This window comes from Thermobia domestica, chromosome 7 (genome assembly GCF_964235325.1).
Source record: "Thermobia domestica chromosome 7, izTheDome1.hap1.1, whole genome shotgun sequence".
Classification (NCBI taxonomy): Eukaryota; Metazoa; Arthropoda; class Insecta; order Zygentoma; family Lepismatidae; genus Thermobia; species Thermobia domestica.
In genome coordinates this window covers 109639021-109664230 of record NC_137460.1, presented here as the reverse complement: position 1 = coordinate 109664230, position 25210 = coordinate 109639021, and the positions used below count along the sequence as shown (strand labels likewise).

Below are 25210 nucleotides of genomic sequence, written 5' to 3'. Positions count from 1 at the left end.
TTCAAGGGGGCCACACTTTAAGTCATTTTTTTACTCCATATACAATACGAACATGAAATTATAAATGAAGCATCAAACAGGTTTACCACATTACATAAACAAAATAGCACGCAAAAGGTAAAACAGAAATTAGTCATGGACCCATCCCAGGCCCCTGACTTCGTGGTGCTGCCGTGACGTCCAGTCAAAACTTATATTGCATTGTCGTACCTCGTTGAAATTGCTGGAATGTTGTCTTTTTAATACTTAAGACATAAAAATTTTCTTTGTACTATGTAGTGAGAAAAAAATAAAAATTAATGAAAAAGTGCGTATTTTTTCGTACTTTTTTGGTAGATCAATGTTTATAGAGCTATATCTCAGAAAAGAGATCACGTGAAATAATTTCCTGTGTACAATATGTAGATGCATCCATTAACTGTAAGTTGTGAAAAGTTCAATTTTCATCACTTGATATTTTTTGTGTAATTAAAACAAATGTGCGAAGCTCTGATCTCCTTTACCATGGTAGGTAGAGAAACGTACAAAATACTGTTCGAAAATTTGGAAGTCTAGTGTTCCAAATATTTGGAACTATTAACAAAAAAGGGTTTAGTTGGTAGAGTATTTATTTTTTAAAAAAATATGTTTACTTCAACATGTTCTCTGCGTTAAGCGGTGAGCCATGTTGCAACCCAATCTTTAAATTCCCCGCGCTTATATGAAGAAACAGCATACAGTAAATGGAAGTGCGGCAACGCTGTCGTGCAGTGTTGTCGCGTTCAGGAAGCTTGTAGCGCGAAGTCTACTTCATAAGAATGTAATAGGAAAAGGTATTTATTATAACCTTTCACAACATCATAAAAACATTAATGCATGTACACTCATGTCTAAAATTATTGTCGCATGTCTATAAATATGTTATTGTAGGAATATAATTTGATAACGAATTCGCCTGGTATTTCTTATAATGTTAGTATGTGTATAATCGGCAAAGACATGTAGGCTATGTGGAAAATTTCATGTCAAAAGAGCAGTAAATAAGAACAATAAAACGAAACTAAAATTTTCTTATCCATTTAGCAATATTTTGTTTTACTCATGCTAATTTTCGTATTCTTTTCCTATGAAATTTACCACAAATATACATTTCCCGACTCTACATATAGTATCAGTATTAAAAGTACCCTGCAAAATCATTATCAAATTATATTCTTACAAGAAGACAGTTATAGATATGCGACAATAATTTTGGACATGAGTGTACACATTTCAATGTAATCGAAAAAAAAACGTTGAAGTAACACATCCAAAAACTCATCTCTTAATCTATTTACTTCATTCACTTTCGTCATGACTTTGTTGACTTCGCTGCTCCTGCTATCTTCCCTAATATTTATAAACAATTGCTCCATTTCTACCTCAAGATCTACACTCTCCAGCTTACGAACATGTTAAAGGTTAAAAAGAAATGTGCCTTGGCAATCACGTGTTCACCCAAGTTCTGCGATCAATTCCCTTGCCGAATGTACAGTAACACAGAATGGGTCCTTTGTTTTCTTTCAACGAAAGAAAACAATGCAATGAGTAGGTGACGAGGGCTGTATTTGCGTCTAATCACGTCGCACTAAGTCTTCAATACTTCCCTTCGGTTCGTAGGCGTCAAAAACTTACACACGCATTCATATCATATGGGTTCATTGCAATGAGACGGACGAACGGGCATTTATATTTTCGTGAGTATATCTTGTGCTTTTTGATTAAAAAAAAAATATAAAAAATGGATATTTCTTCACGAGCGGCGGTATTACAAAAAGAAGAGGCAAAATGTTTAGCGATAATGAAATTGCAGAACTGATGAATGACTGACTCAGACGGTTATGAGTTAGTAATTAATAGTAAGGACATTGATTATTCTGTGCTCAGTGGCGTATCCGGGAGTGAACAAGATAGTAACTCTGTTTCAAGTAAACCTGAGGCTGCAACGAAAAAAAAAAAAAACCGCGTCATTCCTATTTAAAGGCAGATTCTAATGTAGCTTGGAGCTCTTAGATCTGAAAACAGATTTTCTGTGAAGTGTAAACTCAATATTACATATCAACTAAGGTTGTATCATATAATAAACTTTGTGCGTGTTTTTGTTTCTGTGCAAGTGTATTTTGTACTGCGTGCAATAAGTGAAGAACTGACAAAAATCAACAAATTTTCGAGGACCACCACATGCAAATCCAAACAAGATAAGAGTTCGCTTTTCTAATTTTGAACACTTGGTACATTTACTGTATATCCTGTTAATTTCTAAGAAATTGGTTTAAAATCTGTGGAGACATTACATTTTTAAAATATCTCTAAAAAGTGACGGACAGTGCGTAACAAGTTTAAATACCCGTCCGGCTGAGAGTGTATACGCGTCAGGAAAATGTGGCAACATAGCACTCCGTATAAACTGCGATAGCGAAGGGCGCAAAGCAGAGAAAATCATAATGTCATATTTGTGATTGTTTATCTTTTAAAACAAGCCAAAACAGTTTGGTTGAAAAAGCTACTTTAAGATCTTTCTAAAAGTTTTTTCAGATTGTTAATACACCGCCGCAATTCAGAGATAATGATGTCTCACTTTTTGCTGAATAACAAGAAAATTACTACGTGTTGAGTAATGAAATTTTCAGAACTTGCAGGTAATATATGCATCTACATATCTTGCACAGGAAATTATTTCATGTTAACTCCTTTCCGAGATATAGTCCTACAAACATTGATTTACCAAAAAAATACGAAAAAATACGCACTTTTTCATTAATTTCTATTTTTTTCTCATTATACAGTACAAAGAAAATTTGTATGTCTTAAGTATTGAAAAGACAACATTTCAGGAATTCCAACGAGGTACGACAATGCAGTATAAGTTTTGACTGGACGTCACAGCAGCACCTCGAAGTCAGGGGCCTATCTTTATGAAATGGATAGTAGTAGGGGCCCTAGAAATAATATTTATTTGCAGGGCTTTGAGATTTGTCAATATTGCCCCCCTTAATTAATTTGTCATATATGGAACGGGCTCAGAGGCGTAACTTTTGGCCCCGTAGACCTTGCCGTGCGGAAGGGCCCACAGGCTCCGGGGACCCATAAGGAGTAAGAGAAAGATGGAAAGAGGGGCCCAAGAATTAGGAAAAAATTTTTCTAGGGAGCCCAAATACGCGTATTAATGCTTGCCCCCCCCCCCTCCCTCCCTAAGAAAAATCTAAGTTACGGCGCCGGTTGTGTCGAAATTAGGCAGCACTGCGAATACCTTGGAAACTATTTATCCAAGATAGATACGTATTTGTCAAAAAGCATTTGAAAGACTTAATCCAGCAATGGATCGACAATTGTTGATAATGATACGTACACCTGTTTGCGTTTCAAATATAAACAACCATCACCACTACACTCATGTGATCCCAGTTCTCATTCTTGATATCTGAGCATTTGAGATTAAGAAATAAACGCTTATACCTTGTTCTGAGAGATTATATGTTTAACCCTGTAGCTTTAAGTATTTCTGAAAACAAAGATAGTTAAACTAGAATTTACTGTTCCTGGGAATAACTAGGTAAAATTTACTGTTATGTCAGGGTATAACAAACGGTTCTGCGAACTCGAAATATTTTAACAACCGGTTCTGGCGAACCGGCTGAATAGCACCACTGCCTTTATTATAATTCATTCTTGGGATTCAAAATAGTTAAGGATGATGTATCATTTTATGAAACTTTACGAATATAGCGAAGTCCACTCATTCAGTGGGACATGAAAAGTCAAAGTTAGGGGGCAAAGTAATTTATTTCATACTGAATATGAAATTGTCACCTAGCTATATCATTAGTCCCGCAATTTACTTTCGGCCTAGGCCACGCAAGTCGACGGAATGGCCCTGGTAATAACGGTTATGATTGTGAAACAACATGTTTAATATCGATCTTTTTGGTAAGTGGAGATTGATAAATTAGTCAATGCACTTAGTATTACTATACATGGTGGCCCAAAAATAGGTATACAGTACCATACTGATCAGCTTATTGCATTTTATATGATTTCTTATTGTTATCCATCAGATAGACTTGTTTTCTCTATTATTTGTTCTTAATGCTTTTTTTTTTTTTTTTTTTTTTTTTACTTACAAGCTCGGAACAGCCGAGGCAAATAAACCTACAAATTAGAATGTTATACTTCATCAATGCAGGGGTGTATACCTATTTTTGGACCACCCTGTATAATGATTTATATTCCTTCCATACTAAACTAAGCAGGAACAGTTTGAGCTACGTACTTCGAACAAATGTCACTCGATGATAGCTATAATCAGTGTTCGTTAGCGACCTCAACTAAATTTTTGATCCAATTGAACTGTCTCAGTTTTCGAAGTACAGCATTTCGAGACGGTGCGGTGGCTCCTTGGTAGAGCGTTCGATCCCTGGCTCAATCCCAGCTCGCGCCAAGCGTGCGTGGATTCTCCCGTTTGCTCCAACTTTCTTCCTTCACTCTTTTCATTCTTCTTCATCATCCCTGTCTCCTGTAGCCTATCCGGGAAACCGACGGGGAAAAGTGATAGATTTCATTTCATTTCAATAGGGTATCTCAACCTTTTTCAACAGCGTACCACCAAAGCATATTATTAATTATTACCACCATAAGTCGTACATACCACTAACAGCGTCTCGCGTACCACCAATGATACGTGTACCACACGTTGAGAACTTCTGAATTACAGCACAGCGAACAGTGTTTCTTCCAGCAAAACTTCCCTGGGGAGGGGTAATTACCACCTCCCACGGAGCTAAAATAACTTAAATTGCGTTTTCCATCATTTACTAAGTAGTGTCCCAGTGCAGCCCTCTCATTTCATGGCCAATATTTTCTGAAGAAGAAAAAAAAAAAGTCTACTTCCGAAGTGTGACGATGGTATTTTCCTCCAGTAGATATGGCTTTCTATAGTTCACTCGAATAGTAACATCGACTTGTATTGACGCGATCGCTTATACTGTTTTTAGATTAGTGTATGATAAGTCACGATAAACACGCTTATGACATTCAGAATGTCAGTAACAACAAAAAAAATATACTCAATGTCCTTCTTTATTGAACGCATGTGAATTATATAATCAATACTAAGGCATAATCGCTGTGTGGGAACTGGATATAACGGACGGTCAAGGGCAGACTTCCTCATTGTCCTTGCCATTGGCGCCTCCTGTTCCAAATCAATTTCTCTGCATTTTATTCTCGCGCGTGCCGCTAGCTAATATCGACTATCATTTTTCATAGTCTGCCGTCGAACTGAAATGAAATGTTTAATTTAACGTCTCAAGATTAACTCTTTTAGGCTAAAGAGAGACACAAGGGTCAGTGGTGATAGAGCGTTTACCTCTGGTCCGTGAGGCCCCTGATTTGATCCCCAGCCAATGTTGTTTGTGGTGGGCAACATTGTGCCCGTCGGTTTTCTCGGGGTACTCCCGTTTCCCCTACTTTCTTATTCCATCATCATTCACTTACCCTAATCATCATCTCCCTTAGCCGAAAGAGCATAACTGAGGGACGTTAAACTGAAACATTTGATTTTTCTTTAAGGCTAAAGGTCGGGGGGGGGGGGTAAATTACTGTCAAAGAATTGGCAGAATGGAAATGTGGGAGAAATCGGGGAAAATCCCACTGATACTATGATATGCAGCATAAGATCACACAAAGTCTTCATACGAGCAGCAGGTAGTGTTGCCCACGAGACGAAACGAGAAATTTCATGAATTTTGTTGGCAGCATTATTTAATCAAAGACTTAGATTTCAAACGCTGTTTTAATGTTATATAATTCATAGGTTAGTATAAAAATTACAAACTAATACATTTATTGTATAAACATAATGAAGAGCATTTATCAATGTAAGATGCAGAAGTCATTATACAATATATTCGAATAATAAATAGGTTTAAATGTTGTTATATCGCACTGTTCGTGATCTCTCGTGACGCTTAAAGGACTCTGATAACTTTTAGATGAAATTAAGAAACTAAAATCATGGCATAAATAAATTCTATACATAAATTTACAAAACGAGGCGAGACGATAAAATCTTTTCTAGAAACAATTATTTGGGAGGGGACGGGAAACGAAATGGGACGAGAAACCATTATTCGAGAATCGAAACGAGATTTTTACAAAATTTACGAGGCGAGACGTTAAACCCTTATTTGTGTTCTTGTCTCGTCACGTCCTATGAGGAACACTAGCCTGTAGGCACCACTGAACCTATGCTCCAGTCTTATAACCAGTGTTGCTAACAAAATCACTTAAAATCCCGCTAGATATGTGTGTACAAAATCGCCAGAGAATATGGTGATTCGAAAATATTGCCAGAATTCTGAATTACCAAGAAAGATGCATAGTTGATAATTTAGTTAATTTTAATCATAATTTCAAAAATCAAAAGTATATACGAGTAGCGTATAATCAGTGTTAAATAATCATAGGAGTCTTTGTTTCCAGTTTGTGAAGTGAAGCAAGTTCCGTTTATCATTTTGAATCAATTCGTAATACGTAAATAGGAAAATCAAAATATTTCCTGTTCGTCTTCAAATCTGAGTAATTTAACTAGGCCTATTTGAGTCACAAATGCGTTCAGATAAGATCAAAATACGGAACAAAATCACGTATACAAAATAAATAAATAAGATAAGAGAGTTCCGGTACACGACAAATAACATGCAACATGATATTCACCGGTCTCCATGCCTTCCCCCTCTAAGTCCTTAGACGTAATCTCCCCCCCCCCCCAAATTTTACCATTTCCTCCAAATAATAGTAATAGAGAAGAGTGGAGTTCATTGTGGCAAAGCCAAGATAACTTTAGAATATATTTTATACGCCAATCCGCTGTTGACAATTTTTGAACACTAGACACGATAATTAAATGAAATTTTTCAGTTGAACGTGCTGCGATTATGCCCTTTAGGCTAAGGAAGAAGATACGTGATTTAAAGCAAATGAAAGAGATGGAAGTATCATGGTATCATGGAAAGAGAATGTAGGAGAAAACGGTATCGGTTTCAATACACCGAGGATGAAAGTAGTACTGCTAAAATAATGTTACCCCATATCAAAAATGAAATGAAACCTTCCAATTTAACATCCCACGATTATGTCCTTATATGCGATAATTAAAGCAAGTGAATGATGATGGAACGATTTGGTGGAATGAGAATGGGAAGAAAACGTGAGAAAGAGTATCCCTAGAAAATTCATGGACACGATGATGTCCACAAGAAACTTACTTGCCTAAGGACTGAACCAATGACCCCATGCACTAGAGGTAAGCACTCTACCACTGAGCCACCTGCCCCGGTAACCCATATCGAGAACAATCCAAGATATGCTCCGGGAGTCATCCGTGAAATCACCATTGTTTTTATCTGTCTTAAATCTTCATCGCAAAGACACAATCTAACTCTTTTACCTTGAAGTAACTAGTGCGACCACTAACTAAAGTCGGAGTAGGATGGCCAATCAGTTTCTCCTGTGGCGAATTGGTGACTAATAACTGGAGTAAAAGAAGCTTCAAAATATTTTAACCAAGACCTACATCGGCGAAGGGACATGGGGTAGGGACAGTGGTCGAAGTGAGACGGTATGCGGTGGCATACCATACCGCGTCTGGTTTTTCAGTAATGAAGGCATACCGTCTCCGTTTTTTGAATGATTAAAACATACCGTCACTGGAAAGTAGATGACAAATACCTTTAATAAATCCATTTTTATACACAGTAACTGACGAATAGATTTGCATGTAGAAAGATTCTATTTCTTATGTAAGAATAATTTCTAAGTTCACAACACCGACATTTTTGTTTTCTTTTCCTGTCTTTTGTTTTTAAAATGAAGTGTCTTCAAAGTTCATATAGTTCGTATTTTGATGTGCCATATTGCAGGGGTGCCCACAAGGGAGGGGGCTATGACGCAAACTGCGTCATTGAAATATTTGGGGGGTTAAAAATCTATATAAATATGTTTGAGGGGGTGTAAAAATTAATCGAAAATATTTTTTTCATGGAAGAACACCTATGGATAGACAATTGCGGGGGGTGCGTCATGGACATAAGGGGGGGGCACCACTGCATATTGAATTGTTTCTGTATGTATGTATGTATATGTGTGTGTGTGTTTCTTCTTTCATTAATGCATATAAATGCCGTGTTTTGAGCATGGGTGGATTTAGGGGTTGTCTGCTGTGGGGGAGGATCTTCCGGAGGTTTGGAAAACCCCACAGTCGAGTGGGGGAAACCTGGAGTTTTCCCGCAGGAAATTGTTAATAGCCTATCTTCATTCGGTTTTTGTTCATTTTCGAGTATAATTCTCTATCATACAACATGAGGGGATATTTTTTAAAAATTTTTTCAGAAAGTTGTTGGCGGCGGATCAAAGTCTCTGTATCCCCCCTTACTACAGAGAGGCTTACCAATAGTTTTCAGGTAAATAGAAATGCAATCTTTTAGGCAACATACCCTCACTGCATTTCAACATTTAGATAGACGTATGTCGAGTCAAAATCGTAATAAAACATAGCCCACCACTTCTGCTTTTCTTCCACTTCGAACACTGGGTAGGGGAGTAATGTAAGTCAGAATTATTGTGCTTTTGAACATACATTTGTATAGTTATGTTTTAAAGTGCGTCATAAGAATGGGAAATAAGCGCTTCTGAAGCCACTGAAGAAAATGTAATTCTCATTTACTAGGCCTATATTACAATGTCATTCGTAACACTCTGAAGTGCGAAGTTGGGAGATATGGCAACATAGGTCTCGTTGCAATTAAAATAATATCAATCTGCAAGATATTCTACGACCTTTGTATGTTTGTTCTACTCTCCAGCACAGGCTATTTTCTTCCATTGACAGATTACTACAATCTCTCTAATACTTCTGGCTAGTTTAGTAACTTGTTATTGCTCCATAATGAAAATGACATTCACTTAAATATTCCTTTCCACAGCAACATAATTTTCTTTTCTTTTTAATATTTCTGACAACAAATACGTAAAGTACAAAGATAATCCCTTATCCCGTTTTGAGGCTAAGCAGCAACAGGAAGTCGATCACGTGTGGGCATGACTCTTCCACTGCAAGATCGGGAAATTCCCGACATGGCGACACGTATCGCTTGCCTTTTTCTTCGTCGAGTGCTCAAAGGGAATTTTCTGGTCGCTCAGCCGTCTACGGGAAACATTGTTCTCGCATGAAGCTGACGTCACTACTTGTTGCTAAGCAAAGAAGGGTAAACAGAGCGATGAAAGATCAAGGTTGCCAGGAAAGCATGTTTTATTTCGATATTTTATAAAACTTTATATGCTGTTACAGTGAAAGCGTAATGTATGTTGTTAAGGTATGCTGACCAAATGAACCGAAATTGAGGCTTTATATTTATTATTATTTTGTTAAATATTTGTCATAGTATGCCAATATACGTATATTTACTTTTATGACAATAAGTTATAAATAGATTTTCAGTTATTGCAAGTAACAGCCTACATGTTTTTGCACTGAAGGAAGCATATGCTCACATAGTGACATTGCTGGTCTAGTGGCTAGCGTGCGCGTCTTTTTGCACGCCGTTCCCGGTTCGATTCTCGGTATGAAAGCATTGAAATTGGAACACATTACGATGGTTCATATTCTACCTTAATTAAAGAACACACAAACCTTTGTCCTGCCAGAGGGCTCTTCTGGAGGACTTCTGTACATGAGCCGCCGTCCTGCCGGCAGGATGCACCTCCTCAGTCTAAAGAATATGAGTTTATCCTTCCGGAAGGACGGAAACCTTCCAGCAGTACGCATTTTAAAATATAAAATGTATAGACAATAAACAATATAAGGGTAGGTTTAGTGTTTCCCAGTTATTACCGAAATTCGCTCTATTCCACAAATGATTGGTGTTTGGTGGATCAAAGAAGGAGTATAAACGTATACACGATCACCTTTAAAAAACATCTCAGCATTATTGAACTAACAGTCGTACCAACATGATTCTTTATTTGCGCTAAGACCAGTGGTCGAACTGAGGCGGTATGCGTGGCATGCCATACCGCCTCTGATTTTTCAGTAATAAAGGCATACCGTCTCTGGTTTTTTAATGCTTAAAACGTACCGTCACTGGAAAGTAGATGTTAAATACGTTTAACAAATCTATTTTTACACGTAAAAGGATTTTATTCCTTATGTAGAAATAATTTCGTGCAGGGCTCTGGTTTGGAATACGCTACAATCGGGGAGGGACCTAGAGTTTTCCCGCAGGAAATTGTTAATATCCTCATTCGGTTTTTGAGCATTTTCGTGTATAATTCTGTCTCTATAATACTGTGATTTCATCACGCTGTAACCACCGAACCGATCTTAATCAAATTATCAACATAGATAAGATTCAGACCTGGGGTGGTTTTTGTCATTTTGACGGTAGAACTTAGGGTAGGAGGAGGGGAGGGGAGAGATATATATATAAAAAAAATAAATAAAACTTAATAACTATTGAACCGCCTGACCGATCTCTATCAAATTTTCAACATAGATGATGTTCGAGCCTGAATAGTTTCTCACTTTTACGGTAGAACCTAGGGGAGAGGAGGGAAGATTAATATAGTCTATAAAAATAAATAGAACTTAACTCTTGAACCACCCAACCGATCTCGATCAAATTGTCAACATACATGACAGCAATTCGGGAAATACGGTATGTCTTGTGTTCTCCAGTAGAAATAGTTTTCCTAAAGATTATTTGATTTTGATAGAATATGATGTCTATGTTCTATGAAACTTTCTTGCAATCCCAACTGCTTTGGAAATTTTCTCGTAGCTATAAGGCCGCCTGGCGTCGGGAACCCGGTTTCAATTCCCGGTAAGAGCTCATGGGGTTCGGACGCGACGTTAAGCTTTAGGTCCGTGATTCATATAGCCTTGCTGCTGAAAGAGACGTTATAATCCGGTCTAAACAACCAAAGTATTGCTTGAGGTTTAACTCAGTGAATAATTAGCTCTAATACTACGTAAATTCACTAATATTTTTAATGCACTAAAATATCATAAAAATACTCTAAATTTTGGGGAAACTGTGGAATTGATTGGCCTGAAAATAATCGATTTAATAAGACAAGCAACAACCAGAACCAAAAGAAAGTTTAATTTCATTCCATCATGTAAGCTTTACTAGTAGATTTTTTTCTACTACTGGCAACCTTACTTCAACGTAGAACGCAACATGCAAGCGATGAAAACAGATGGGAAATTTTCTCTTGAACGGGAATATTAGTCGGGTGATAAACACGAGACTACGACAAGCTGTAATGTGCGTGGTGTAAGCGTGTTGTAGTAGCAAGTGAACGGCTTGTCGAAGAGTGAGGCGTATTTTTAAGCTTTATGGTGTATAATTTTCTGCTTTATTTCCTAAAGAAGACGAAGTCGTAAAGGTAAGTACTGCTTTCTCATAGTAATAACAATAGCGAGCTTAAATATCTGTGACATTGACGCAAAGTGCAGTAGCTTTTTGTTGCGTTTTTTTTTTCTTTTTTTCTTCGACATTGAAGCGAGGTGCATAGCATTTGATTTGAATTGCAATTTTTCTTTGTTGCTATGGTGGTTGTTTAGGTTAGCTCTAAAAAGACTTACCACAATAGTTTACCTTTGCGTTTGACTTGCAAATTTAATCTATAATCGTATTCTGTACTATGTATTCTACAATGTTATCATTTATCGAAGAAGGGAGCGCGGTGGCTCAGTGGTGGAGCGTTCATCTCTGGTGCTTGGGGTCCCTGGTTCGATCCCAGCTCGCGCCGTGTGCACTTTGTGGTGGACAAACACCGTGCTCGTCGGTTTTCTCGGGGTTCTCCCGTTTCCTCCCACTTTCTTCATTTCACCATTTCACTCATCTCTCATAATCACCGTCTCCTTTAACCTAACTGGCATAATTGTGGGACGTAAAACTCAAAGATTTCATTTCATTTTTTTTCATTTGTCGAAAAAAAAAATAAGAAAAAAGATTAACTTTACAATGCCCGCTCCAGCTGGTATACTCTCTCAGAAGCGAGAAATTGCACTGTTAATTCTAGGAGAATGGACCAAAACTTGCCTAAGTTTAAGCTAATCCGTTCCTACCCCTATCGTACTCTAATCGACCTGTGGCCCTACTTACCGATGCGCAACTAAAGCGTGTACTGTAAAGTCTCCCTCCCCCCAAGAAAAGTTCCGAACATTAGACTATAAAAGTCGATAGATGTCATCGAGTTGTACTTTGAGTTTAAATTCTGGTGCGCAGTTTTCGAGAAAAGTAATTTGGGTCAATTGTGAGTAGGGATCCACAAATTTGTTGTGTAAATTTGTAAACATATTATAGGAGGAGGAGCTGGGCAACTGGGCGGATATTTAAAGGAACTATAGTTTCTCGGTCTACCATTAAAACGTAAAGAATATTTTCTGTTTACACCAAAAGGGAGGACGAGAGCATACCATAAAAACTACTCGAATTGGATAAAACTAAAAAAAAAAAAAATAATCTTCCTAACGTACTGAGAACGAGCATAATTTATAAATTTCTTTCTATGTCTATTTGATGGGGGCAAAGAGGCATATATTTCCCCACAAAATCCTATGGTTCGGCTCTTGGGCCTAACCTAGAAGGAGTAGGCGCTTGGAACAAAACTTACAGGATTTATAGCTCGTCAGCCTACGATTAAAATACAAATATTTTTTATGTACACATACAAGGGGGACGGGGAAACGCCTCTCAAAATTGAACGAATGGGATAAAACTTCAAAAATTTAATTTTTCTAACATCTTGAGAAACTACATAATTTCTAAATTTCTTTCAATCCTATTTGGTGGGAGCAGAGGCACATATTCCCCCATTAAATCACATGGCTCTGCTCTTGAGTGTAACCTAGAACAAGCTGGGTGCTTGGAACGAAACTGATAGAATTCATAACTTGTCGGCCTACAATTAAAATTCAAATAACATTTTCTATGTGCATATACAAGGGGAGCGGGAGAAATAACCTTCAAAAATGTCCGAATGGGATAAAACTTGCAAAATTTAATCTTCTTAACATATTCAGAACGGAAATAAATTCTAAATTTCTATACCTGTTTGGTAAATTTGCCATATTGTTTTCATGAGAATACGGGACACCTTCGATATCCCCCCTCCAGACCCCTAGGCAGCCCAAAAAATGTAGGCGGGGGCAACTAGAAGTTAGGGAGGACCGATCAAACATATTATGCGTGTGGTTTATCACCATATTATAGTTCATTTGCAAGCCTACCGTGAAAATTTTAGGGGGCAGTAAAAATTTAGGAGGGTCCGGCCCCCCGTGGGTATGCGCCTGCTCCCCTTCCTTTCTTTTCAACACAATCAAATGAATTGAAGCTCAGTATATTTTCTCTAATAGTTCCCTCAGCTACAGTTACTTTTCTTTCTTCGTTCCCTGTAATTAATTATACAGAGTGAAGATATTTGCAATTCAACTACAAAAGAATCGCCTCGTTTTATTTAACAAGTAATCTCGTTTTATTTAAATCAGTGATGCAATCTACCTTCAATATCCTTCGTGCGTTTAGCAAAATTTACTTGCATGGCTGTATTTACCCCCCCCCCCCCAAAAAAAATTGTTTGTCAGTTTAATCTGGTGAAAGTTTAGCTGATTTTTCTTCTTGTGTCGTGTATAACTGCCAGGGTTGGATTTACATATTTCTAAGCACTGGCACAAATCCCGGGGGTTGAGAGGGACATGTCCCCCAATCTTTGACCTGGCGGACTGTCCCCCCTCCCCCCAAAATCTGACGTGAAAAGTGCTTTTTGGGATAAGTGTGATGATTTATGTCCTTCTGCCACAGAGGAATGTGAGCAGGGACGGCACTAAGGGTAGGCGGGGGTGGGCGACCGCCCACCCGATGAATGGCCTTGCCCACCCATCCGCCCACCCCAACAGAAGTAAAATGATGAAGGTAACATCCTGTACTTCAAAAACAATAGGTATTACTACTGATTGTAATGTAATGGGTTCTAGGACCCTGTTTAACTCTGCAAGGAACAACGATTTTATTTACAAACATAATTCCAGATACAGCTGAACGCCAATTTATATTGGAATAAGCAGTCTTCATCCTAAAAGGGAACATTTCCTCTCATTTGAGAAAATTGAACCACTTGCACGCGTCATTATGGATGTGATGTCGATAGTGTAGAGGTGGAAATGAAACTTCTCCCAAAAGTTTTGAAACATTATGAGGAGGAAAAGCAATGAAATAGCGACACCTCAATGTTCAAGGTAACTGATACAGAAAACCATAGTTGCAACCCGCTAGAAAAGAAATCGAAGGAAACGAACAGTGGGATAGTTCATTTCCGTTATATGTGATACTTGTGGTGTAAAACGGCGCTTGCTAATTTTTTATGTAGCAGTAATATTCTCTTCAGATGGCAGTGAGAGCATCTCGCAAGTTATTGTAGTAAGAATTCTGCTTTGAATTTGAGATGTGTAGGTCCAGGTAAATGGTATTTTGTGATTGTTCTTTGGTTTCTCAATGTTTGGACAGTGTCAAGTGGCAGTATTCTTGTCGTGCAGCGTTGTTTTTGTTTGATATTGTTGATATATATATGGACTGTAAACAAATAAGGTGGGTAAGAAATGTGATTTGTCGCCATGTGAACAAGGCATAATTCTTACTTTGCTCAGCTACGGTAAATCTCGAAGGGAGATGGGTGGAATACTCAAAATCCACCACTTAACAGCAGGAAGAGTAATTCACAAGCGAAGACAGCGTAACAATCGTCCCTTCGTCAACAATGTGATACAGAAAAGAAAGCATCAATCACAGCAGATGGCCAAATAAAATCAATAGCATTGCACAATGAAGGAATGAGTTCCCGACAACTCGCTTCTCTAATTCGAGATGACCTGGGACCTGCAGTTACTCGTACAGCTGTATTGTCTTTACTGTATGAAGAGGATATTACGAAGAGAAACTTCGTAAGAACCTGAAACTGACAAAATCACAGAGGGCATCAACACGTAGGTGTGGGAGCCGATATGCAACTTGGACTTAAGGCAACTGGAAACACGTCAATTTCTCCGCCAAAAAGAAGTTTACAATAGTGGCAAGCGATTATAGTGTGAAGTTGTGGATACGCACGAGCGTGGAACTTGACAAGGATTGCATTTAGGAGGTGCAAATATTCACTCACTGAGTGATGGTGTAGCTTTGTTTCACCGCTAAAGGTGTCAAAACGATTGTTATATGTGAAGGGTCAGTTGATGTACGAAAATATCTTCGAGTTCTGATACGTAAAGTTTTTACAACAGTTAAAGATTACTTTTGTGAAGCAAATATGAACTATTTCGTTTTCCAGGACGATAGTGCTTCACGTCACTGAGCGAAAATCGTTAATACATGGTTCAAGAATATGAGTATTCAGAGACTCATGTGGTCTCCAAACTCACTTGACATGAATCCAATCGAAAATGTGTGAATCAATATGAGCAGAAGATTGAATAGACAATTATCTCGAATAGAATGGAAATCACGAAACAGGTATTCCGGGGGTGATTCCACGAAATCGACGCTGGATTTTGCAATTGCCTTGTTACCAACATGCCTGGATGATTCGCTACACTGCAGAAAGCCCCTGTTGGACATACAAAATACTAGTTTGCTGTATTGTATTTCCTGATGTTTGTACACAATATATCTTACCCTTAAGATTTTTTTTTTTTTTTTGTCTGCTCTTGTTGACCTTTCTTATTTTTTTGTGTAACTCTTTCTACAAACGATCTGGTTCAAAACACACATAGCTACTTACACATGCATATAAATTAATTATATTAATCTCAATAACCTAAATAGTGGCCCTGCGTAGCGTAGTCGCTAACCGGTGGGGGCACTCGGTCGAAAAATTGTAAAAAAAAAAAAACGTACCCCTGAATGAGGTTTTCCTCATTCACACCAGGCAAATGCCGGGGTGGTACCTAACTTATAGGTCCCAGGTCCCTTCCTTCCTTCCCCAATCCTTTCTTTCTTCCCTCTCCCCGGATAGTGTGATCCCCGAGGGACATCATCCCTCAAACGTGACGGGCTAAATGGCCTTAGATCCGAAAGCCCAGAAATCTAAATCTCTGGCGCAAGTATTAAGGATGAACTGCTCATTGAGAATGTGCATTGTAATGTCATCAGGAATTCATGTAAAAAAAAAAAAAGTTTGGTTAATGTATTTTGTGAAAACCATATCCGAGCAAATGTCTTTACAGAGTGTAAGAAATCGTATGGCAAACTGTCGCCTAAGCGATCTTTGTTTCCTTTCAGTAGAAAGAAAACTTGTAATGAATATCGCTGTAGAGAATGTGGTAAAATTATTCGATGTTGGACATAACAATCAACGCAATGTACTCCATTAAAGTGCAGGTATAAAAGTTTATTGTAAGCTTGTTCGTACCATGTGATCAGCCCTTTACAGGCCCGTAGCCAGCCCGGTAAAAGTTAGAGGGGCCCGATCCAAAAATATAGTTCATCTCCACATTATAGTTCATTTGCAAGCCTGTGAAAATTTTAGAGGGGGTTGGTAAAAATTTAGGGGGGCGGCCCCCCTCGACCCTCCTGGATACGGGCCTGGCCCTTCATAGTTTAAAATACATTGTTGTTTCTGTGAATCATGATGAAATTTTGTTAATTGCTATTTACATCTTTATCCAATTTATAATTGTTTCATTTTTTTTTTTCAACTTAAGTTTCAATTTCAAAGATTTCTGTGTAAGGTATGATCAAACAATTATGCTGTCGAATTCTCCTATTTTTTAGTAACATAAATCTTTGCTGTTGCATATAGAGATCATGTCAAAAAATCTAATGTGCACAAATTAAGGATATACGAGAGAAAATATAAATGATTTATATTTTTTGTCTCTTGCTTTTTTGTAATAAATGCTTCAAAGATAAAAAAGTTTGTAATAGCCTATTTTATTCTTGTTTTACTTTACTTACTTATTGTGTATTTTATGATATTAACGAAAGGTAGTGTTATCTGTTAGTCTGTGTTGTTTGAACCTCTCTTATTTCTATGCATTCATGTGCATTATTGGAGGGAGAGAAGGTAAAGCTGTCTTGAACTTCATCGACTACACAGTACACACTGTTATTTTTTTTAAAAAAACTGGAAGTTGAGGTAGTGTGTCTGCTACGCGGAATTCGGTAGGTCGAGCATATAGCCACGAACTCACGCAGCCCATCCTAAATTCTGCATTTCTTCAGTCCCACCAGGCGAATGCCAGAATTGTACCTTCTATAAGGCCAAGACAGCTGTTTTCCACATCCTTGTCCCTCCCCTATTTCGGTCTGAGTCTTGGCTAACTAAAGAGTTTAAAGATTGAAACTTAATTATTGTCAAAAAAAAAAAAAATGTCTACATTGCCCAGCTCTTATTTTCATTGTCCGCCCACCTAGCAACTAGGTCCGCCTTTTTCCGCCCACCCCATCAAACGTTTCTGACGCCGTCCCTGAATGTGAGATGGAATTGATTTCTCTTGGCTTTTTCATTTTTTTTTTTTGGAAAAAAAGAATTGTATTCTCACAGGCGTCTATGGCGGGGGGACAAAGGGGACGCGTCCACCCCAATATTTTAAAGTACAAAACATTCAATAATTTATTCTAATTTAATTTATTCACTAACTACAGACTAAATTATTATTATATTTATTTGGAATATAATAATTATATTCCAGGCTGTGAAACTAATATATGCCCTAACTGAGTTCTTGATAGGGGTCTATACCTCAGGGAGTCCGTGAAGGTAAGCAGAAAAGTAACAAATGGAATCGAAGATAATAAATAAGTTGGGCTGGATAGTACCATTAAATCATTTCTGTGATATGCCCCCCAAATTTTACATGCCAGAGACACCAGTGCGTATTCTCTAGTATTTTAAACTGAACTAAGTGCTGTGGTGCGTTTAGGAATCTCATCAATATGTATTAATTCCACTTCCACTACTTGGGCACAAATTGCAATAAATGCCAGAGGAGGATATGCCCCTCTCTTCATGCTGGAAAATTGTCTCAGCTGTAGGTACGGGCACAAATCTCGGGGAAATGGAAGGACATGTCCCCCCCAACATTGAAACTGGAATCTCCCCCAATAATCCGATTTGAAAAGTGCTTTTTGCAGCCAAGTGTGATGATTTGTGTCCGACTGCCACAAAGGAAAGGAGATGAAATTGATTTATCTTGGAATGAAAATGAAGATGTGCAGCTGTGCGTGACGTAATCTGATGTGAAATCTTACCTCCTCTCACCTAGGCCCTAGCACACGAAGAGTATATAAACTACCCTATATCAGTAGAACCCATCTTTTCAGTAAACGTGCATTTTATCTATTTGTAGTAGCGTAGGCATCTACTCATGCTTCTTACGCAAAGAAAAGAATGTAATTGCTGGAATATTTTTCTCCGTAATCTTAAGGTTACATCTGTTAACTAAAAAAGTATATGACATGAGTCAGATTTCTGTAACGATTCCTGTAATGCTATTGAGGTTATCATAATTTTGTTCAAATAAGAGTATTGTTGCAAATACATAATTGATTTTCTTTCTGCATAGTTTTGGGGAAGTCATTATTTATATTATTATGAAACAAGTGTCCAAAATTTTAATATGGGTCACTGTGGATGCCTAATTGGAAACATACCAATTATAAATATGCTTGTATTCAGATTTCAAAATGTGTTCACGGTAGTGATTTGTAATACGGATATGTATTACTACTTCAACTACATCGCCTAATATATACTATACTCCACAACAGGTTCACCTCAGAAATCAGATTCATCTACTGTAATATGAAAATCTTTGAGTTTTACGTCCCACGCTTGTGCCGGCTGGGCTAAAGCAGACTGTGATAATGAGAAATGAATGAAATGGTGGAACGAAGAAAGTGTGAGGAGACGGGAAAACCCAGAAGAAACCCACGCACTAGGTGTTTGTCCACCACAAAGTTCACTTGGCGGAAGCAGAGTTTGAACCCGAGACCCCATACACCAGAGGTGAACGCTCTACTACTGAGCCACCGCGGCCCCTTCCGTAGAATAAGTCTCAAATGTTGAAGATAACCAGTGGCGCATTTAGGATTTTGTTTCGAGGGGCTATGCCCAACACAGGAAAGGAAGTGAGCAATTGCCCACCCGAGTTTAAGAATTAAATGTATTTTAATTTATGCATAAATTGAAGTTTTAATGGCAAGAATTACAGACCAATAAATCCTATATGGTATAATACAAATATTTAGGAGTGAATCTAACCTTTTGTTCTATTCATAGAAGAAAAAGGAAGTATCCTCTTGGTCTACGTAATATTCCGGGCTAATTATTCCCCCGTTTTGATTTTCTTTAATTCAAATATTTCCTTCTTTTTAAAATAACAAAACGATAACATTTTTCCTTTGTTATAATAACTAAAGTCTCGTTATGTTGGTATCCGCGCAAGTTGGTATGGAACATCAGTTTCGCTTATCAACTCGTCTTAGTTTTGGTTTTACTGATGAGGGCCGACTTGAATCACAACTGACAACGGTCGAAAGTATGATAGGCGAAACGAAAGAAATTAACATCAAGAAAGAGAAGGGTGCAACAGAGTTGCGCACTCTTGAGATCCAAGATTGCGCACACTTTTCAGTTGTACAGATCAAGATCCAAAAATCCAGGTTTGCGCACAGTTTTTTTTTACAACGTTGCCAAACTTAGATGTTTATTGTTATGAAAATGAAAACTATTTTTGTGTTACCCAGATCAAAACAACATAATGAATGTGCCAAAAATTTACTTGCTTATATAATTACTTCTACAACAATAATTTACAATAGCTTTTACATTCACAATTTCTTTTCTTGGAATCTATGTCCAATGGATTTAAGAAATTTGATTCTTTCCATGGTTATGTCCGTTGTACATCTCTTAAGTGCCTCGAACTTTTTGATAACAAATTCTTGTCTAGACACTTCTTTTTTCCTTATAGGACACATTTCACCTTTGGCTACAGAATTAAATTTCAAGTCCGTCTCCGTTTGGATCCTTAGTACAACTTCTACGACTCGATGAATACCTGGAGACCTTGCATAGAATTGTTCGTTGAAGTGTCTGTGAAAGGCCTCTGGACCATTTGTCATCCGTGGCCTAATTGAAGGCTCAGAAGCCCACATAGCAGGTGGAAACCTGAAAATGATATAAGAAAATACTGTTATTTCATTTGAGTAAAAGCCTCTTTTCTTGATAATAACAAGACTAGCACATCAGAAAAAAATCAAAATTAGGAGAGAAGTAGTAGAACAAGTAGTGAAAAGCATAGATAAATGAGGAACAAGTTTTGATATTATAAGAAGAAAAATTAAATAACGATTTCTATTTTAAGTAAGACTCAAACAAAAAGTTAATTTTCCAAGAATTTTACTATTTTGATGATCACATTGTGTTATCAGCAATTATTAACAACTCTTTGAAAAATGTTCATTAACATCTCACGTCCAGTGGACATTGAAACTTCAATAAGTTTACAAGTTAAGAAATACTAGTAGAACATTATCGGAATACTCACGTGCTGCTCTCTTCGATGTAGTTTTCTAGTACATAATCAGAGAACTGATTTCCTGAGTCATCGGGTGCAATTGCCATCAAATCACAGAAAGCATCAGAAACATTCCGTGGAGAGAAAAAAGGAATATATATATGTATATTACAATAGAATCGTTTAGAATAATTTTGATTCGTGATACTCTGAAATTTGTCTTTACAAACAAAAGTAGGTGGTGTTGTTTCCCTTCCAAGTACGAATAACTAGTATTTGAGATGTAGATTTAGCATCCAGAAATCTCATTTTCTTTTCTTCATTAGATATTATGCCCAATTCTGTTTTTATCATCTGGCAATGTCGCTTCCCGATCCTGTGCGCAATCCTGGCCAAAGATACTGTCAATCAATCTCTTATCTGTCATTTGCTGATAAAGAAGGAAGTGTGCGCAAGTCTGTGACTCCCAAAGAGAAACAGACAAGTAGAAAGGACGAAAGAAAGAAAAAGAGTACGAAATTCTAAGAAAGAGAAAGAGGGCGAAATTCTTACATGGAATGAAATTTGACAAATACAGTATTATTTCTGAACAAAGAGCATAAGAAAATGGAGAGTCAATGAAATTCTTAGAAATGGTAAGAAGGATTGTTGTTTTGTGGAACGCGAAAAACTAACAAATTTATTTCGTGGGATATATATATATATATATATATATATATATATATATATATATATATATATATATATATATATAAAATGGGAACGGTCTTACCCGTCCCCTCCCCCCTAATGTTGAAGACAGATTTGCGCCCATGTTTCTAAGCCCTAGACCAAAGCACAGTTCTGTGCCCATAGCTTCTCAAAAATATTAATTATAATTAGGACCAGCCCTAGACAATTTACTACCTTATGCAAAGGCATAATTTGCTGCCCCATTCTCCAGAAAGAACAAATCTTAAAAGCCAGTATTTTAAGTTTACCATCTTATCATGAATAACAAAAGGGAGAGAAATAGCATTCCCACTCAAAAAGGCCTAAGCACTTCAAATACAATCTCGTTGAGTCTGTTTTTTCATTATAATCTATTACGTCAATGAAAGATAAAGCAAACACACCAGCAGAGGAAAGATGATAATTATTTTTTCGCGTATTGCACATATGGCAGAAATGGCTCTGTTCATAATTCTTGTTAACTTATCTAATGTCTTGCTGGAGAAAATCACTCCTCTTTCCTTTGCTTATACGGCGGTCATTTTATTTATGTTTTTAGCGTTGGTGTTGGAGAGTGTTCGAGCATTGCGAATTTTGCAGTGAACTTCATAGTTCAAATTCGTTCCTTTCAGAAATGGGTACTTGTTCAAATGGGAAGAAAATGTGCACTTCAGTTTAGGCATTCCTGTTGATACAAAATTGGAATACTCCACTTGTAATGTACAGTACAACCTCATTTATCCGGACTAACTGGGACCAAAGGCAATGCGGACAATGCTGGTAATATAAGTCTGGCAAAACAAATCCTTAAATAAGCAGACTTAACGTTTATTACGATAACTTTTCACATGATTTCTTAACAAAGAATTGGTCCACTGTAATCTGTTTCAATTATGTGTGGCGTTTGAATGAAGCACGATCACGGATAACGGAATATTAATCAAAATAAGCAATTGTTTATCGTAATTATAGTTACGTTATTCCTATCATAATTAGAAATTATTATCAATGTGAACATTCAATTTTAAAGTGTCTACAAATCTGATCCGGATCAACGAGGCCGGACAACCATGGCTATGCTGTATTATCAACAAACGGTCAGCTGCTCGTTAACTTTAGCAAAGATTGCAGATCCCCTTGACTGCCAACGGACAAATGCAACTGTGCTGTGAGTGTATTGGCTTGCTCGTTATCAAATCGGAGAGAGTGTTGTGATAACTTGTTCGAAGGTGTTACATGTTTCAGCTGATTGTTCATTCACTAATTACAGGATTCTCAGTCAGTGTCAGAATTTTTGATTTTTCACTTTTCGAATAAGCTGGTATTGATGGCAGAAATGGGACAGGATTAAAATACGGGACATTTTCCTGGCCCGACTAAATTTACGGGGATGCGGGACACTCAGGCCCAAAATCGGGACTGTCCCGTTTTTTACGGGACATATGGCAGGCTTACTGTTTGGCGGGACCAGAGGTGGCATTTCCCCCATAAAATCCTGTGGTTGGACTCTTGGGTCTTACCTAAAAATTGGCCGATTATAAAGAAATTTGGAAACGAATTATAGCTCTTTGGTCTAGGATTAAAAACCAAAGAAGTAACATTTTTTATGTACACATACAAGAGTGGACAGGGGGCACACCCCATAAAAACTGTTGGATTGATAAAACTTCATAAATTTATTCTCCCTAACGTGCTGAGAACGGGAATATATATATTTGAAAAAAATCTTTCTGTCCCTATTTGGCAATAGCAGGAGGGGCATATAACCCCATAAAATCCCATGATTCAGCTCTTGGGCCTAATCCAGAAGTTGCGAGCTGGAACTAAATACCAGGATTAAACTCTTCGACATACAATTAAAACAAGAAAAAAATTAATATTTTCGATATACCCATACAACGGTGAGGGGAGGCGTACCAGTACCCTAAAAAATTGTCCCAATGGGATAAAATTTGCAAAATTGGGTCTTCCTAACATCCTGAAAACGCAAATAATTGTAAAGTTTATTTCTATCCATATTTGCCGGTAGCACAGTGGGCATATTTCCCCATAAAACCCAATGGTTGGGGTCTTGGGTGTGGCTAGAAGTTGGACAATTGAAGTGACTGATAAAATTTATAGCTCATTGTTCTACGATTAAAACGCAAAACAAAACAAACAATATTTATACACGCAAGGGGATCGGTGGGCATACCACAGAAAAAATGTCCAAATGGAATAAAACTCGATAAATTTAATCTGCACTGATAAGCACTGTCGCAAATCCCGGGAGTGCGAGCGGTCCCGGGTTCGATTCCCGGTGGGGGGCACTCGGTCGAAAAGGTGTAAGATCGCTTTCTCATGCCAACCTCCCTGGATGAGGTTTTCCTGGGTTTTCCTCATTCACACCAGGCAAATGCCGGGGTGGTACCTAACTTACAGGTCCCAGGCCGCTTCCTTCCTTCCCTTTCCCCGGACAGTGTGCTTGCCGAGGGACGTCATCCCTCAAAACGTGACGGGCTAAATGGCCTTAGATGCCGAGAGCCCAGAAATCTAAAATCCTAATCCAAATCCCGGGGAATGAGAATGACATGTCTCCCCAATTTTGGAACTGGGAGGACTGTTCCTAATATGAGAAAACGCAAAAACGGCCTTGAATTTTGAGCTGTAGAAGGTTTATCCCAGACACTCCCATATAGGGGTACATAGGGTCAACTTGAAAATTTTAAATGGCAAAGGGGGTCGATTAATATATCGTTGGAAAGTTCTCGACAAGAAACTTGCCGAAAGTTTCAATTCCCTATGTTGGCCCCATCCAAAATGGCAGGGTTCACATTTCATATCCATGTAAAATTTTCTGTAGCTCATAAACCTTCTACAGCTCAAAATTCAAACCCCTTAAAATAATCATGGACGTGTTTTTGCGGTCTCTCATATTTGTAGTTGTTTGAAGATTCACGGGGTGACAACGGACTTCATGCACACGAAATGTGAATCTCCGTTACTTTGTATGGGTTCAGCATATGGACTTGAAAGGTTCTAGAAAATATTTATCTTGTCAAGACCTTTCCATTCCTATATAGGGGTGTCTGGTGTGGACCTTTTATAGCTCAAAATTCAAGCCCCTTAAAATAATGATAGACGTGTTTTTGCGTTTTCTCATGTTACCAGTCATTTTGAAGATACATGGGGTGGCAACGGACTTTATAGACACGAAATGTGAGCCCCCGCCATTTTGGATGGGAACAACATAGGGACTTGAAACTTGTGGCAAAATATTTCTATTGTCAAGATCTTTTCAACGATATATTACTCGATACCCTTTGCCATTAAAAATTTTCAAGTTGACCCCACGTATCCCTATATAGAGGTGTCTGGGGTGGACCTTTTATAGCTCAAAATTCAGTCCTCTTAAAATAATGATGGACGTGTTTTCGCGTTTTCTCATATTCGCAGTCGTTCCGAAGATACATGGGGTGGCAAGACTATGAAAATCCTGTATATGTGTCTGTATATATATATATAACACTGCCAGAGCGACAGAGAGATTTTTAAACTTATTCAATTTTGGTTAAATTCGGAAAATTTTGTAATGGTATGCCACTGCTTCCCCCCCCCCCCTGCCCCCTTCTTGTATCTTTAAACAGAAAATCTTATTTTTTTCTGTTTTAATCGTTGGTCGAAAAACAACAGATTTTCCAAGTTAACCTTCAATCGCGTCAGTCCTCAGGTAGACCCCAAAACACAACCATTCAGTATTAAGGAAGAAAATGTTCCCTCTGCTCCCGGCAAAAAAGAATAGAAAGAAATTATTTCCATTTTCAAGACGTTAGGGAGATTAGGTTTTGCAAGTTTTAATCCATCCGGACAATATTTGAGGAGTATGCCCACGTTCTCCCTTGTACGTATATGTAAAGAGAAAATGTTTTC

At 37.8% G+C, this 25210-nt stretch overlaps 1 protein-coding gene across 2 annotated transcripts in view; it reads left to right on the top strand.

Annotated features, from left to right (window-relative positions):
* Nucleotides 1–11271: 11271 nt before the first annotated feature.
* Nucleotides 11272–25210, top strand: part of LOC145690330 (heat shock cognate 71 kDa protein-like) — a 219622-nt gene continuing 205683 nt past the window's right edge. For both annotated transcript variants that reach the window (XM_081765115.1, XM_081765116.1), the window contains exon 1: nt 11272–11463. The gene's annotated coding sequence lies outside the window, so the exon portion shown is untranslated. The remainder of the gene's footprint in view (nt 11464–25210) is intronic.